Source organism: Schistocerca gregaria, chromosome 4, assembly GCF_023897955.1.
Source record: "Schistocerca gregaria isolate iqSchGreg1 chromosome 4, iqSchGreg1.2, whole genome shotgun sequence".
In the NCBI taxonomy this organism is placed as follows: domain Eukaryota; kingdom Metazoa; phylum Arthropoda; class Insecta; order Orthoptera; family Acrididae; genus Schistocerca; species Schistocerca gregaria.
In genome coordinates this window covers 12,135,015-12,149,330 of record NC_064923.1, presented here as the reverse complement: position 1 = coordinate 12,149,330, position 14,316 = coordinate 12,135,015, and the positions used below count along the sequence as shown (strand labels likewise).

Below are 14,316 nucleotides of genomic sequence, written 5' to 3'. Positions count from 1 at the left end.
TAAGCAAAATTAAACTAAAAGAAAAATAATCAATACTAAAATAATATCTAATTTTATTCAAATCAGCATATGAATAAACACAAATTATATACACAAAACTCGACAGAAACATTAAAGAATGAACCAACCATCAACAATTATTTAATAAACAAAGAGGGATCAAAAAAATAGTTATAAATAAATATACTTTAACATAAAGATAAACCAGAAGAATTAAAAGAATCATTACCATGAGAACGTATTATTGAAACTAAAATAGAAAGACCTAAAGCACCCTCAAAAACAGAAAAAACTAAAAAAATAACAGGAAAAAAATAATCATAATCAGACTCAATAAGAAAAACAATAACTAATATAAACACAGAAAGAACAATATATCCTAATCTGAAAGGAACCATTAATAAATGTTTACGTTTAGAAGAAAAAACATAAACACCAGCAAAATAAATCAATAAAAAATTAAAAATAGAGAATATAAACATTAGTTTTAATAGTTTTAAAAAAAACGCCGGTCTTGTAAACCGGAAATAAGTCAAGCCCCCACTTTTAAGACTTCAGAGGTGGAAAAGCTTCCATCATCGGTCCCCAAAAGAGATATTTTAAATAAACAAACCCCTGAAATGATCAAAATAATAATTAAAATCATTATCAAATGTAATAAATATTATTTTTATTAAATTAAGACACCCAATATCAATAATGCTTTTTATTATCCTTCAAACCTTCCTAGTTGGATTAATAACAGGAACAATAATAGAAAGATATTGATTATGATATATTTTATTTTTAGCATTTCTTGGTGGTATATTAGTATTATTTATTTATATTACAAGAATTGCATCAAACGAAATATTTCAGCCTAAATCAATTACTATAATTATTACATTAACAATGAGAGTATTTATCATATCAACATTAATTATTCTAGATATATCAATATTTATAGACTTTTTCAAAAACACCGAAACTATAAATATTGATAATTTAATCCATTATCAAGAAATAACAATGTCTTTAGAAAAATTAAATAACAGACCAACATTTATTATTACAATAATAATAATAATTTATTTATTTTTAGCACTACTAACAGTTGTTACAATCACTAATATTAATCAGGGACCTTTTCGTAAAATAAGATAAATTACTAATGAATAAACCCTTATGATTAAGACCTCCTTTAATTAAAATTATTAATAACTCTTTAATTGACATACCTGCCCCAACAAATATTTCATTTTGATGAAATTTTGGATCCCTATTAGGGTTATGTTTGGTAATTCAAATCGTAACTGGACTATTTTTAGCTATACATTATACATCAAATATTGAAATAGCATTCAGTAGTGTAGTACACATCTGCCGAGACGTAAATAATGGTTGAATTATCCGAACCTTACATGGAAATGGAGCATCTATATTTTTTATTTGTATTTACTTACATGTAGGACGGGGAATTTACTACGGATCTTATATATATATATATATACATACCTGAATAATTGGTACAGTGATTTTATTTTCAGTTATAGCAACTGCATTTATAGGATATGTCTTACCCTGAGGCCAAATATCTTTTTGAGGTGCAACAGTAATTACTAATTTATTATCAGCAATCCCATACTTAGGGACAGATTTAGTCCAATGAGTATGAGGAGGATTCGCTGTTGATAATGCAACATTAAATCGATTCTTCACATACCATTTTGTATCACCATTTATTATTGCTGCTATAGCGGCAATTCATTTATTTTTTCTTCACCAAACAGGATCTAATAATCCTCTTGGACTAAATGGAGATATTGAAAAAATTCCATTCCATCCATACTTTACCTTTAAGGATTTTATTACATTTGTATTAATAACATCATTATTAATTATACTATGTTTAATCAATCCTTACCTATTAGGAGATCCAGACAACTTTGTACCTGCCAACCCATTAGTAACACCAGTTCACATTCAACCAGAGTGATATTTCTTATTTGCATATGCAATTTTACGATCAATTCCAAATAAGCTAGGAGGTGCTATTGCATTATTTTTATCAATTAGAATCTTAATAATCTTACCATTTTATAATAAAACACCATTCCGAGGCATTCAATTTTACCCTAATAACCAAATTTTATTCTGAATTATAGTAGTTGTTGTGTGCTTACTAACGTGAATTGGTAAACGACCTGTTGAAGAACCTTATATTATAACAGGTCAAATCTTAACAATTATCTACTTCTCATACTTCTTAATTAATGTCCATATCGCAAACGCATGAGATAAATTAATTAAGGAATAAAAAGTTAATTAGCTTAGGAAAAGCATATGTTTTGAAAACATAAAATTAGAAGTTTAACTCTTCTATTAACTTTTCTCAAAAAATTTCACTAAACAAATGAGATAAATAAAATCTTTAAACCAACAAAGAAAATAAAAAATTTAAATATAAAAGTAAAAAACTTTTTCAAGATAAGTACATTAATTTATCATAACGAAACCGTGGTAATGTTCAAGGAACCCAAATAAAACCAAAAGATATAATAGCAAGCTTAATAAAAAATATAAAAGAATAAAAATCACCACCTAAAGAAATTAAAGACCATAATAATCTTGGGAAAACAATTCTAGTATATTCAGCTAAAAAGATTAAAGTAAAACCACCCGCACCGTATTCAATATTAAATGCTGAAACTAACTCAGATTCCCCTTCAGCAAAATCAAAAGGAGTACGATTAGTTTCAGCTACACAAGAAGCAATACAAGCTAAAGCTAAAGGAAAAGAAATAATAATAAACCAACAATAAAGCTGATAGTTTATAAAATCAAACATATTAAAACTACCAATTAAAATAATTAAAGATAATAAAATTAAAGCTAAACTAACTTCATAAGAAATTGTTTGAGCAACAGAACGAAGAGAACCTAATAATGAATAATTTGAATTAGAAGATCAACCAGCAATCATAACAGTATAAACACTTAATCTAGTACAACATAAAAAAAAATAAAAATCCATAAGAAAAAGAACACATATAAGTTAAATAAGGAAAAATTACTCAAACGGCTAAAGAAATCATTAAATTAAAAACAGGGGAAAAATAATAAAATAGGTAATTAGATATAATAGGAATAAGCTGCTCCTTACAAATTAACTTAATAGCATCTCTAAATGGCTGAGGAATTCCAACAAAACCTACCTTATTTGGACCCTGTCGAATCTGGATATAACCTAAAACCTTATGCTCTAATAAAGTTAAAAAGGCAACACTAATTAAAACACAAATAACCAATAAAAGAAAATTCAAAATAAATATAAATAAATCATAAAGTATCAATACTATTTGTAGAAAAAATCTACATAAATGAATTCTAAATTCAACACATTAATCTGTCAAAATAGTAAATAAATTAATATTAATCAATATAACAAAAAATATTTTAACCATTTGGTCCTTTCGTACTAATATGGATTAATAATCTTAGGATAGAAACCGACCTGGCTCACGCCGGTCTGAACTCAGATCATGTAAGAATTTAAAGGTCGAGCAGGCCTAATCATTGGGCTCCTGCACCCAAAATTTTTCTTAATCCAACATCGAGGTCGCAATCTGCTTTGTCGATATGAGCTCTCAAAAACAATTACGCTGTTATCCCTAAGGTAACTTAATCTTATGATCATAAATTATGGATCAAAATAACAAACATAAATAAATGATATAATAATGAAGAGTTTATCTATTCTTCATGTCACCCCAACAAAACATCATCATTAAATACAGAAAGACAAACAAAAAACTATATAAAAGTAAAATGTCAAGCTCTATAGGGTCTTCTCGTCCTAAAGAAGAATTTAAGCCTTTTGACTCAAAAGTTAAATTCAAAAATTTATTAAGAGACAGTTGATTTCTCGTCAAGCCATTCATTCCAGCCACTAATTAAGAGACTAATGATTATGCTACCTTTGCACGGTCAAAATACCGCGGCTCTTTAAAAATACGCTCAGTGAGCAGGCCAGACCTCAAAGTATTAACAAGAGGACATGTTTTTGATAAACAGGCGGAAATCAATTTTGCATAGTTCCTTATAATAAGTTCACAAGGTAAAAATTTTATACAAATAAATATACTAATTCTATCATTATTACAAAAATTTTAAATTTAAATTAATAATCTTAATAGAAAACCTAAAATATTTATAAAATCAAAATAAAAAATAATGAACTAAAACGTAATCTTAAAGATAGCTGGTTTAAAGCTTACTATTATATTTCTATAAAATAAATTATAGGTTATTAACTTCAAAGCTTATCCCTTAAATAAAAAATTATTTAATGTTTTTACTTAAAAACTTAAATAAAAACAAATAACTTTAAAAAATTAAATTTTTTCTTAAGAAACTAGATATCTTGGGAAACGATTAACATCTCATTTCTATAAATAATTTAATAATAATTAAGATACATTAACTATAAATTATTTATAAATCAACCCAAATCGAGACAAGTAAAATAAATACTAAAATTTTGATAAACCCTGAATCAAAAGGTAACACTAGATCGCGTGTTCTTAAAAAATTTAAATAATATTTCATAAAACACTTACATTACCATAACACTATAATTTAAAAAATCAATTCTATAAAATATACTAAGACAAAATCCAATAAAATTATTTATATTAAATAAATAAATAAACAAAAAATTAATATAATAAAATAAATAATCAAGATATCCTGATTTGCACAGAAAAATTTTCAGTGTAAATGAAACACTTTGCTAATAAGTTATACCTTGAAACTCTTCCTAGATACAATTTCCCTGTACATCTACTATGTTACAACTTATCTCATCTAAATTGAAGCTACTTTAAAATAAAATAGAATAATCAATCATGAGAGCGACAGGCGATGTGTACACATCTCAGATCCAATATCAGTTAAATTAAATAAATTAAATTACTATCAAATCCACCTTCATTAACAGTATTCCACTATCAATTCCGTTATAAACAAAAATCTATTGTAGCACACCTCCTCTTAACTATAAGCTGCACCTTGACCTGAAATATTTTATAATTATAAATCTTGAGAATTATAACTCTAAAAAGATTCTCTGATAGCGGAGATATACAAACAAATAAATTAAGTAGAGTAAATCGTGTATTATCAATCACGAGGTAGGTTCCTCTGAATGGAATGAGATACCGCCAAATTCTTTGGGTTTAAAGACCTTAACTAACAGTACCCTGGAAAATATAATTAACATTTAAAATAATAGGGTATCTAATCCGAGTTTATTATTAAATTTCACAGATTCATAAAAAGGGCCACAAATACATTTTAACATTTCACCTTACAAATTTATATTTCAACCCTAATAGTATATACAACTTTTTTAACCAATAATATTCACTTGTATCAATCGTATAACTGCAGCTGCTGGCACGAATTATGCCGATACTAAATCAATTGCTAAATCCAAAATCACTTGATAATTAAATCAAATTATGCAAAAAAGAACATTTAGTCTAAAAAAACTTACATATAATACAAAGAAAAAGTGAATAAACAAGCAAGAATAAAACTTTTAAGAATAAAAAGTAAGAAATTTTTAAATTTATTAAATCAAAAAAAAATAAAAGATTCAAATATTTAAAGAAAAAAAAAACACAAACATTAAGAAAAAAAAAGAAACGCACCACCCTATGACCACAACAAATTCTCTATTATATAGAATTAAAGATAAATATGGAACATGTATAGCAATAAATGTATTATATTCTTTCTTATTTAATCTTTCTTTTCACTAATAAACAAAGAAAGATTAAATAATATAATAAATATATTTTATACAATATATAATTTAATATAATTTTTTATTTATATGAATTCTTTTTTTATATTAAGTTAATTTATGTATTTAATAGTTAAAAAATCTAACTATGGATAATTTATATTAATTATATTATTATAATTAATATATTTATTTATATTAATTATAATATTTTATATTTAAAATTAATAATTTTATTTTTTACATCCTATTATAATAATAATAAATATTAAATTACATATTATTAAATATATTATATTATAATAACCTATTTTAAGCTAAAAACATAAGTAGCTATAATCCTAGGTAAATAAATCTATTACAATAATCAATTAATAATAATAAAATAAACTTACAATTTTTTAAATTTAGTTAAATGTAATATATTAATACAAATTATTTATTATATATATATATATATATATATATATATATATATATATATATATATATATATATATATATATATATAAAGAATAAAAGGAGCAGGATAAATTAATCCTAATTAAACAAAATAATGCATAAAAGAATTTAAAAAAAAAATTCAATTTATATATTAAATAAATGAAGTGCCTGATTAAAGGGTTACCGTGATAGTGTAAATAAAGTAAATAAAATTACCTTCATTAAAATTACATAAGATAGAATTAAACTACCCCCTTTAGTATCAAAAACTAACGTGCATCATACACCTTAACGTAAAAAGGTAAGCTAAACAAGCTAATGGGTTCATACCCCATTTATAGATGTATGAATCCTCTCCTTTTTAATGACAACAACTCTACAAAACTTCTCTTCCTATCAACATTAATGATAGGAACGATCCTGTCCCTTTCATCAAATTCCTGATTTGGGGTTTGAATAGGACTTGTGATCAACTTACTTTCGATTATTCCGCTCCTAACAAGAAATAAAAATATAATAATAAACGAATCATAAATTAAATATTTTACTGTCCAAGCAGTAGCATCGACAATACTATTATTTTCAATTTTGCTGATTCAAATAAAATATCCCATGGGATGGGAAACAGAATTTATCCCATCAATAATAATTATTTCTAGATTATTATTAAAGATTGGAGCTGCACCTTTCCATTTCTGATTTCCAGAAGTAATAGGAGCCTCAAGATGAAATAATTGTTTAACATTAATAACATGACAAAAAATCGCCCCAATAATGGTCTTATCCTATTGTATTCAATTAAGAACTTTCATTTGAACAATTATTATTTTAAGAATTATTATTGGGGCAATAGGAGGTTTAAATCAAACATCCCTACGACAACTTTTAGCATATTCATCAATTAGACACCTAGGTTAAATAATTAGATCATTAACAGTCAGAGAAAACATCTGAGAACTATACTTCATTATTTACTCACTATTAAGATTAATTATAGTTTTATTATTCAAGCAAATAAATTTATTTTTCATAAATCAAATTTATTCAGCCAGAAATATAAAAACCGAAATTAAATTCATAATATTTTTATCTTTACTATCTTTAGGTGGCCTACCACCATTCCTTAGATTCTTACCAAAATGAATTGTAATACAATCGTTAATAGAAAACAATATAACAACTATTATAACTATTATAGTCGTATTAACTACAATTACACTCTACTATTATATACGTATTAGATTCACAGCTCTAATTATATCTTATACAGAAAATTCGTGATCTATAAAGATAGTCCCAAAAATCAAGAATTATTCTTCCTATAACAGTAATAATTTCAACAATAGGATTGATTTCAACATCAACCTTAATTTCATTATACTAAGGACTTAAGTTAATCAAACTAATAACCTTCAAAGTTATAATTAAAAGAATAATCTTTTAGGCCTTAGTAAAATTTTACACCTCTAGAATTGCAGTCTAGAATCATAATTGAATATAAGACCTAAATATGGTAAGAGAGAAAACATCTCATAAGTAGATTTACAGTCTACCACCTAAAATTCAGCCATCTTACCGCAAAAATGATTATTCTCAACAAACCATAAGGACATTGGTACTTTATAAGTCCTATTTGGAGCATGAGCAGGAATAGTAGGAACATCAATACGAATACTTATTCGTGCTGAACTTGGTCAACCCAGATCTCTAATTGGGGATGACAAGATTTATAATGTTATTATCACAGCTCACGCATTCGTAATAATTTTCGTTATAGTAATACCTATTATAATTGGTGGATTTGGTAATTGACTTGTTCCACTAATAATTGGTGCACCAGATATAGCATTTCCACGAATAAATAATATAAGTTTTTGATTACTACCACCTTCACTAACCCTTCTTCTTACATCTTCTATAGTAGATAATGGTGCTGGTACAGGATGAACAGTTTACCCTCCTCTAGCAGGAGCTATTGCACATGGGGGTGCATCTGTAGATCTAGCTATTTTTTCATTACACTTAGCAGGTGTGTCACCTATTCTTGGTGCAGTGAATTTCATTACAACAGCAATTAATATACGATCAGAAAGTATAACTTTAGATCAAACACCTTTATTTGTATGATCTGTAGCTATTACAGCATTACTTCTCCTTCTTTCACTTCCAGTTTTAGCAGGAGCTATTACTATATTATTAACAGACCGAAATTTAAATACATCATTCTTTGACCCTGCAGGAGGGGGTGACCCAATTCTATATCAACATCTATTTTGATTCTTTGGACACCCAGAAGTTTATATTTTAATTCTACCGGGGTTCGGAATTATTTCACACATTGTATGTCAAGAAAGAGGAAAAATTGAACCATTTGGAACATTAGGTATGATTTATGCTATACTATCAATTGGACTAATAGGATTTATTGTATGAGCACATCATATATTTACAGTAGGAATGGATGTTGACACACGAGCATATTTTACATCAGCAACACTAATTATTGCTGTACCTACAGGAATTAAGGTATTTAGATGATTAGCTACATTATATGGAATTAAATTCAAGTTCAATCCACCATTATTATGAGCTCTAGGATTTATTTTCCTATTTACAATTGGTGGATTAACAGGATTAGTATTAGCAAATTCATCACTTGATATTGTATTACATGATACATATTATGTAGTAGCCCATTTTCATTATGTATTATCTATAGGAGCAGTATTTGCAATTATAGGAGGTGTTATTCAATGATATCCACTATTTACAGGATTAACTATAAATAATACATGATTAAAAATCCAATTTACAATTATATTCATTGGAGTAAACTTAACATTCTTTCCCCAACACTTCTTAGGATTAGCAGGAATACCTCGACGATACTCAGACTACCCAGACGCATATACATCATGAAATGAAGTATCAAGAATTGGGTCTACAATTTCTATTGTAGGAATTATTATATTCATTGTAATTATATGAGAAAGAATGGTTACAAACTCAGCAATTATATTTGGAGCTAACGTAAGAAGATCAACAGAATGACTACAAAATAACCCTCCTGCAGAACATAGTTACTCAGAATTACCATTAATCTCTAGATTGTAATATGGCAGATTAGTGCAGTAGATTTAAGCTCTACAAATAAAGGTTTGACCTTTTATTAGAAAATATTCATAATGGCAACATGATCAAATTTATCTCTTCAAGATGGAGCTTCACCATTAATGGAGCAACTATCATTCTTTCATGATCATACTATGGTCGTATTATTATTAATTACAGTAATTGTAGGTTATGCCTTAAGTTATATATTATTTATTGCCTATACTAACCGTAATATACTCCATGGACACTTAATTGAAACAATCTGAACAGCTTTACCAGCAATTACATTAATTTTTATTGCCCTTCCATCATTACGACTATTATATTTACTTGATGATTCAGTAGATGCAATAATTACAATTAAAACCATTGGACGACAATGATATTGAAGATATGAATATTCAGACTTTATAGACGTAGAATTTGACACTTACATAACACCAGAACAAGACTTAGAAAATGATGGATTTCGACTGCTAGATGTAGATAACCGAACAATCCTACCAATAAATACAGAAGTACGAGTATTAACAAGAGCATCAGATGTTCTACACTCACGAGCAGTTCCTGCATTAGGGGTTAAAATTGATGCAACGCCAGGTCGGTTAAATCAAGGAACATTCACAATAAATCTACCTGGATTATTCTTTGGACACTGCTCAGAAATCTGTGGAGCAAACCACAGATTTATACCAATTGTAATTGAAAGAACTTCAGTAAATTTATTTATTAAGTGATTATCTAAGATAATTTAAGGAGTTAGTTAAAATAAATAACATTAGAGTGTCAATCTAAAGTAACTAAACAAGATTAGTACACATTGAAATTCATCAGATGACTGAAAGTAAGTAATGGTCTCTTAAACCAAATAATAGTAAATTAACGACTACTTCTGATGAGGAAATTATATCCAAATCCCTCATATATCCCCTCTTATATGATTCTAACTATTCATTATATTTTCAGCTACATTAATCTTGTTTAATCAAATAAACTTCTTCTCATTTAAGCCTAACCTTATTAAAAGAGCAGAAAAAGGAACAATTGAAATAAAAAATTTAAATTGAAAATGATAACAAATTTATTCTCAACATTTGACCCATCAACTAACATCTTTAATTTATCATTAAATTGAACTAGAACATTTCTAGGACTATTATTAATCCCATCACTATTTTGACTTACACCATCACGAATTAACATTATATGAAATAAACTAAATTTAACCTTACATAATGAATTTAAAACACTACTTGGACCAAAATCATTTAATGGAACAACATTCATTTTCATCTCAATTTTTATTATAATATTATTTAACAATTTTATAGGATTATTCCATTATATTTTTACTAGAACAAGACATTTAGCATTAACATTTGCAATTGCCCTACCTATATGACTAAGATTTATATTATTTGGATGAATTAATCATACTAATCATATATTTCACACCTTGTACCACAAGGTACACCGCCTGCATTAATATCATTTATAGTACTAATTGAAACAATTAGTAATGTCATTCGACCAGGTACATTAGCAGTACGGTTAGCAGCAAATATAATTGCAGGACACTTATTATTAACCTTATTAGGAAACACAGGACCATCTATAGCAATAAACTTAACCTCATTACTAATTATTGGACAAATACTTCTATTAATTCTAGAATCAGCATAGCAATAATTCAAGCCTATGTTTTCTCAAATTTAAGAACTCTTTATTCTAGGGAAGTATATTAAACCTATGTTAACAACTCACTCAAACCACCCATTCCACTTAGTAGACTATAGACCTTGACCACCAACAGGAGCAATTGGAGCAATAGTCCTAGTATCAGGACTAGCAAAATGATTCCACCTATTTAACATTAACTTATTCATAATTGGATTTGGAATTACCCTACTAACCATAATTCAATGATGACGAGATGTAGTGCGAGAAGGAACATATCAAGGATTACATACAGGATTTGTATCAATTGGATTACGATGAGGATTAATTTTATTTATTGCATCAGAGGTATTATTTTTCGTTTCTTTTTTTGAGCATTCTTTAGAAGAAGAATAGCACCAACAATTGAACTAGAAATATTATGACCTCCAATAGGACATTCAACCCTTCAACCCTATACAAATTCCATTACTTAATACAGCTATTCTTTTAGCATCAGGAGTAACAGTAACATGAGCACATCATAGTTTAATAGAATCTAATCATACTCAAGCACTACAAGGATTATTCTTCACAGTGTTATGAGGACTATATTTTACAATACTTCAAGCATATGAATATTGAGAAGCACCTTTTACCATTGCAGATGCAGTTTATGGATCAACATTCTTTGTTGCAACAGGATTCCATGGTTTACACGTAATTATTGGGACAATCTTTTTATCAACATGTCTACTTCGACACTCAATAAATCAATTCTCACCAAGACACCACTTTGGATTTGAAGTAGCAGCATGATACTGACACTTCGTAGACGTAGTATGATTATTCTTATATATCTCTATTTATTGATGAGGTAGATAATTGTTTTTCTAGTATAAATAGTACATTTGACTTCCAATCAGAAAGCTTGATATAAATCAAGAAAACAATTCTAATATTATCTACAAGAGTTTTCATTAGATTTATTATTCCAATAATTGTTATAATCCTGGCAACAACATTATAAAAAAAATTAATTAATGATCGAGAAAAAAGATCACCATTTGAATGTGGGTTTGATCCAAAAAGATCAGCACGAATACCATTCTCACTACGATTCTTCCTAATCGCAGTAATCTTTTTAATTTTTGATGTAGAAATTGCACTAATTCTACCAATTGTAATTATTTTTAAAACATCAGACATTATAATCTGAACAGTATCAACAATATTTTTTATTCTAGTACTACTAGGTGGACTATACCATGAATGAAATCAAGGAGCATTACAATGAGCAGAATAAAGGGTTGTAGTTAAACATAACATTTGGGTTGCATTCAAAAAGTATTGATATTATCAATCAACCTTAAATAGAATAAGAAGCGAAATATTGCAGTCAGTTTCGACCTGGAAGATTGGTATGTACTACCCTTATTCTTATTAATTGAAGCCAAAAAGAGGCGTATTACTGTTAATAATATAATTGAACTATAATAGTTCCAATTAAGGAAATGTAAAGCCAATATGAAAGCTGCTAACTTTTTATATTAGCGGTTAAACTCCGTTAACATTTCTAAAATTTATATAGTTTAAATAAAACATTACATTTTCACTGTAAAAATAATATATCTATATTTATAAATACCTAAAAGTAAAAATACTTCCTTAACATCTTCAGTGTCACGCTCTAATTATAAGCTATTTAAGTAAACGAAAAATAATATTACCAAAATAAATACTCAAAAAATAAAAGTTAAAAGATAAATCGTGAAATTAGAATCATATCAACCTTGAATATAACCAATTAAATAAATAAATAATCTATATAAACCTTGACCACCAAGAAATTCACCTCAAACATAATCAAATGACTTAGATGAATAATAACCTATTTTTAAAGGAATATATCTAATAAAATTAGTTGAAAGAAAAGGTATAAATCATATAGAACAGGCAAATCTGACAAAAGAAAGTATACTTAAAGAAAATAAATTATGAGTAAAATCAAAATTAGAAATAAGATAACCTAAATAAGCACCTAAAATAACAACTGTAATAGTTAAAAACTTTAAATAATAAGGTAAAGCAATCACATGAGGAATAGGAAAAATTAATCAAGATAAAAGACTACCACCAAAAACAGCAACAAACAATAGACCAGTTATTACAAACGAAATGTAATAACCCTTATCATCAAAAGAAAATCTAGAATAAAAATTATTATCACCAGATATTGAATAATAAAACAAACGAAAAGAATAAGAAGCAGTTAAACCAGTAGAAAAAAATAAAGAAAAAAAATTAAACAATTAATTCATCTAAAACAAACCATCTCAAGAATTAAATCCTTTGAATAAAATCCAGCTAAAAAAGGTAAACCACACAAAGATAAACTAGAAACATTAAAACAAACTGAAGTTAAAGGTATGAAATTAACAATTGATCCTATAAAACGAATATCCTGAGAATCCTTTAAATTATGAATTATTGAACCTGCACATATAAATAATAATGCCTTAAATAAAGCATGAGCCAATAAATGAAAATATGCAAGCTTTGGATAACCCATAGCTAAAATTCTTATTATTAAACCAAGTTGTCTTAAAGTAGAAAGAGCAATAATCTTCTTCAAATCAAATTCAAAATTAGCGCCCAATCCAGCCATAAATATAGTTATACAACCAATTAAAAGTAAAAATCAAGCACAATTATAAGTATCTAATATTGGTCTAAAACGAATTAATAAATAAACACCAGCAGTAACAACAGTAGAAGAATGAACTAAAGCAGGGGTAGGAGCTGCTATAGCAGCAGGAAGTCATGAAGAAAAAGGAATTTGAGCTCTCTTAGTTACAGCTGCTAAAACAATTAATATAGTAATGAGCTTTATTTCAAAAGAATTAGAAATAAAATCATAATAATAAATATAATTTCAACCACCAAAATTTAACATTCATGCAATAGAAATCAAAATAGCAACATCACCAATACGATTAGAAAGTGCAGATAATATACCCACACTACAAGATTTTACATTTTGATAATAAATAACTAAACAATAAGAAACTAAACCTAAACCATCACAACCTAATAAAATTCTAATTAAATTAGGGCTAATAATTAAAAAACCTATAGAAAGAATAAATATTAAAACAATAATAATAAAACGATTTATATTCTTTTCACCAGACATATAATCCTCTCTATAATAAATAACCAAAGAAGAAATATATATAACAAAAGACATAAAAATAAGAGATATTCAATCCAAAATTAAAGTTATAACAACTATAGAACCATTTAAATTGAAA

At 26.8% G+C, this 14,316-nt stretch overlaps 1 long non-coding RNA gene across 2 annotated transcripts in view; it reads right to left on the bottom strand.

The window, feature by feature from the left end:
- LOC126365801 (uncharacterized) overlaps window positions 1-14,316 on the bottom strand; it is a 31,353-nt gene that overhangs the window by 4,599 nt on the left and 12,438 nt on the right. The window contains exon 2 of one of the 2 annotated variants that reach the window (XR_007566260.1): window positions 11,120-11,209. This is a non-coding gene — a long non-coding RNA (uncharacterized LOC126365801). Of the gene's footprint in view, window positions 1-11,119; window positions 11,884-14,316 lie in introns of those variants that run through there. The other variant, XR_007566261.1, reaches the window with a different exon arrangement.